Source organism: Rhagoletis pomonella, unplaced genomic scaffold, assembly GCF_013731165.1.
Source record: "Rhagoletis pomonella isolate Grant_MI unplaced genomic scaffold, Rhpom_1.0 Rhpom_scaffold_00003, whole genome shotgun sequence".
Taxonomy (NCBI): Eukaryota; Metazoa; Arthropoda; class Insecta; order Diptera; family Tephritidae; genus Rhagoletis; species Rhagoletis pomonella.
In genome coordinates, this window is record NW_023458557.1 from 59,321,286 (window position 1) to 59,326,300 (window position 5,015).

The following is a 5,015-nucleotide window of genomic DNA, read 5'->3' on the forward strand; positions in this document are numbered from 1 at the left end:
TCGTGCCCGTTGCCGTTGTCCTTCTTGACCGGTAGCCTTTTTGCGTATGGATCGCCGGCGGAAAGACCGAGTCTCCGCTCCGCGACGCTGCGGTGCCCGTTGATGTTGTCGCCTTTTATGTGCTAACGGGAGACGGAAAGTCCGGGTTTCCGATCCCCCCGTCGATATTGGAAAATTCGCTTCCGCTACAGGCTCAATTATTTCGCCCTCTTCGATTTCAGGGCGGCGGGTTCGGGAATCCGTTCCGGAGTCTGACGCGTATATCGAGAGTACGTTGTCTCTTTCCTCTTCGCTGGCAACCTGCTGGCTCCACGGTCTCCGGTCAACGGGCTCTTCGTCGATGTGCAGCGTCGTATGGTGCTTGTCATGGCATCGGCGGCATCGATCGCGGCTGGTGCACCTTTGTACACGATGCGTCATCGACAAGCAATTGCCGCAGAACCGCCCTAACAGGACCTCTCGCAAACGCTCTTCCGGGGTCTTTGCTCGATATACTGGGCATAGACGGATTGGGTGCTTACCCTCGCATAGCCGGCACGCTATCGGGTAACGATGAGCGTGGCGTTCCGATTTCTTTCTCAACGTAGAGAAACGAGTCATTGTTACCTGAAAATGGTTATTTTGTCGATGTTTCGATCGTAAAGTCATTGCTATTATTGATATTTATTCTTAATATCATGGTACTTATGGTTGGGTGGCGAGAATTACATCATATAATTATAGAACCTTGAATTGGCATATACTACTTACGCGCTCTAAACCCATGTTGGGGTTGGTTTATGATTGACGTGTTCAATTGGCCGTGTATGGGGTGTATAATATTACGATATTACCCGAGCATTTGAATATTGTGTTTGCTCCTTTATATTATCTAGCGATAAAATTGTATCGATTTTTGAAATCTACGCTCATCCGTGAGCTGTCATTATTAATTTGTGTAATGTTTGCGTTGCATGGCCTGCCACCCAATGTAAACAAAAAAGTTGGCCTTTGGTGGTGGTTTGGGGCCGATGTTGGCACAGGCCACACCGGTGGAAGTATCAAAATTGATAAAATCAAGTCTGATTGCCGTGGCAGGAACGTTAAAGGTTGGTGTGAAGTATTCAACACCTACGGGCGCCCGGTATATGCAACAATTCCTCACATTGTTAGTCGTGTTTTCTTCGTTTATCTTGGGCATTATCGCGATCATTTCTCACGGAACCGATCTGGATCATTCTCATTGTTTTATACTACTAGCTCGAGGAAGAAAATTATTTAAATGAACACACACAACTGTGAAAAATGCATATTTACGGGAACTAATGTGATTTTACTAAAGCGATTTATGTGAATCAAGTAGATGCTAGATGCTAAAATATCTCTTTGTTTATGCATTCATTTGTCAGTGTTACCAAACCGTGCTACTAATTATTATTGAAACAAAGGTATCAGCACGAGTCATAGATTGAATTAGATCTCCGTCAAGATAATGATGCATTTGCGTGAAGAAATTTTATTCGGTTCCCATTGCCTAAGAAAACACAGCTATTGTTATTTGGTGCGTTCATTGGTTTTTCTTTCTCTCAGCCATGTGGCCCGCTAGCAGTAGATGGCGCCGTTAGAACATTTAGGCTGCGTTTCTTTATACATTCCGGATAATCCCATTTCACAGCCGGAATAAACAGAATGCTTTTGAAATATACGTCAACATATCATCAGGAACGTTCTAAAGAATAAATAAACAAAAAAGTTTATTCCAACCGTTCAGAATGAATAAAGAAATGCAGCCTCAATGTTGCTGCCAATTTGGGCGCCCGAGGAAAAGTTCGCGGTGGATGTCTCCGATATTCCCCGCTGTGCTGTACCAAGTGATGGAAAGTCACATTTAGTACCTAGTTTGCGTAGAAACTTTGACTGCGTATATGAATGTACCACCCAGCAAATTATCTTTTGTGTTTATGCACATTTTTAAGAAGACAATTCTGATTGCTTCTACAATTCAATAAGGGATTTATAAAAATAGTCAAACATTGGCTAAATAAAGAAATTAGGATTGAAAATTGACGTTAAACGCTATTTGGCTACGTACTGCATGTACTTCACCGTGCGCAAACCAATTTTTTCTTAAATGTTTTACTTTTTGTAAAAAGTGACTGCATTTGTATAGTCTGAGCAACATTAGCTTGTGTGGACCCCACGTAAGTTTTTAAAGTTGACAGGGTACAATTGTACCTATTTTTCCATCACTGGGTATCAGCAGCGGCACACTTTACAACTTTCCTGAATGGCATAAATGTCATTCTAGAAAACCACGAGGGCGAAAACGGTAAGTGTTGTGCATTATTCTATAGTAAATTTTAATTAATGGGTTTTACCCGAATTCAACAACTTTTTTATATTCTAGGTTTTACCAACTTCCTTTACTGGTGGCCCGTGGCGCATACCCATATTTTGAGCGTGCGTAGCTGCCCAAGTTTGTAGGCCCGAGATTATGAGTACTTTATTAGAGCAATACAGTGTACCAAAAAAAAAAGGGGAATCGTTGCAAATCGCTGTTCGTCTATCAATTGCGCGTCATCAGAAAAGCCTTGGGTGAGGCCGGCATGTTGTAGCTACGCACATTTGGCGCAGCCTATTTGTATGTCTCGCTGTGGACATATGGACATCAAACTTGCTTCGGACGTAACAATCGGGTAGATTATCGCCTGGCATGGGTGGTTTTACTCACCTCTACCAGACCACAAATCTTGGTGCGTCAGCTAAAACGGACTATGTATGAACACTTCATACTCAGCGCGTATACGTACTACAAATTCCTTTTTTTGTTTTTTTTTTATGATTGCCGTAAGAGTGGGTAACTCGGCAAATTTATAGGAGTTGACTCAATGACTCCAACTCACTTTAAGGAGTCAGCTCATTCAACTAACTCATTTGACTCTTTGGATGTTACACTCATTCGTATCGTAGACTCGTTTTGAGGCATAGATGCGGTATAGCGGCCGTTCAGATAAAACAAAACTTTAAAGTGGGCGGGGTCAGCTCCTTTCTACTGATTTGAAAGGTGTAATTTTTTTTGTGTGCAAATTAATAGGGTGGTGCTAGGGGGAGGGTAAAGGTGGAATTTTCAATATTTTCAAAAGCTTATATTTCGAAACCTATTGTACCGAATTTCAAAATGGATATGGTTGGAAAGGCAATTGATTTGATATGCACATCTTTATATATCTTACATACATACATATTTCGAGAAAAACTAAAAAAAAAACGAAATTATAAGAATTTGTGAGATTTGACATAACACCCGCAATACAAAATACATGTGGTTGTTGTTGTTGTATTCTTGCCACCACCTTGTATAAATTCGCCTCGTGCAAAAACAAAATGCAAGACTTTGCCATGCTAAACACTGTGGCGAAGCGAGAGAGTTATATGGACAAATATGAGCCACTATGATTCAATTGATTCATGTGAGCCCTACGGCATCAACTGAGTTACTGAGTTAAATTTTTTTTGGACAGGGAGTCTGAGTTACCGATTCACTTATAGGAATCAGCTCAATAACTCAACTCTGAGTTGAGTTACCCACCTCTAGATTGCCGCATTAGAACGTGGTTACCAATTAAATGAGATTTTGACACATTACCCCGCAGCATTCTCACCCCTACGCTAGTAATTGTCGAGAAGCGCTGCTTCCAGACGTCGGTATGTATTTATTATCTCCTACACTGGCAATCAAAACCGAGTGCATGTTCGAGATTTTTTTACTTACAGTGTAATAACTTTTTTAATAATGAGCGAATTCTTTCGAAATTCTCAGCAATTGGTCTTTATTATGTAACGAATAAAAGCTAGTATACAGAAAAGATGAATTTAAAAAAAAAACGGTAATTTCACGGCATAAACGTAAGGCAACTCTATGCACTCAGTTTTGAACTTTTCTGTTGTAAGATTTTAGAAGATTGGAATATGCCCTTAGATACATGTCATGATTTTTTCTTTACTTACACAACATTCTTCGAGGTTTGTTTCAATAAGTGCGTTATTTTTGGAGAGTAAGTTCGCGTTTGATATAGTGGTAAAAAAGAAAATGAGAAAAATTGCAATAAGTATTGAAGATAATATAGTCGACTTGACTAAAAATGGGAACTCGTCACGTGTTATTGCTCAAAAATTTAAAGTGAGCCAACGAACGGTAATAGTTGTCCAAAAACGGAGAAATATCGCTCCGGTACCAAATATTGGAGGTCGGCCCAGGTTACTAAAGGACTCCGACGCCCGTTTGATGTTGCGCAAAATGCAAAATAAAACGTCAAAAACGCCAAAACAGGCAGCTCTGGCTATAAACAAGAACGTTAGTGCACCAACTGCACGTAGAGCGCTCCACAGAATAGGATTAGTGTCAGCAGTTAAGCAGCAAAAGCCAGCTCTGTCTGATAAGAACATCAAAGCGCGACTGAAATTTTGCAAAAGTCACGAGAATTGGACCGTTGAGGACTGGAAACGGGTAATTTGGTCTGACGAAACGAAAATTAATCGTTTCCAGAGCGATGGAAAATAATATTTTTGGCGTAGACCTCATGAACATCTTCAAAAGCACCATGTGAAGCAAACTGTAAAACATGGTGGTGGCAGCTTAATGGTTTGGGGGTGTTTTACTTGGTGGCATTTGGGGCCGTTAGTTAAAATTGAAGGGATAATGAAGAAGGAAAACTATCTCCATATTCTTCAATCAAACTTGCCCGACTTTGTAGATATGAGCGCATACCCGGAAGAAGAAGTCGTTTTCCAGCAGGACGGAGATCCGAAACATACCGCAAAAATTGTACACCGCTGGCTGCTTGAGCAAAATTTTCAACTACTGCAGTGGCCAGCACAAAGCCCTGACCTCAACCCTATTGAAAATTTATGGGCTGTGGTCAAGAGGCGATTGGGACAGCATACGCGAGCTCCGACTAATATGGAAGAGCTTTGGAGGCGAGTAAAGCTAGAATGGGAAAATATACCTAGCGAAATAATAGAAAATTTAGTCGAGA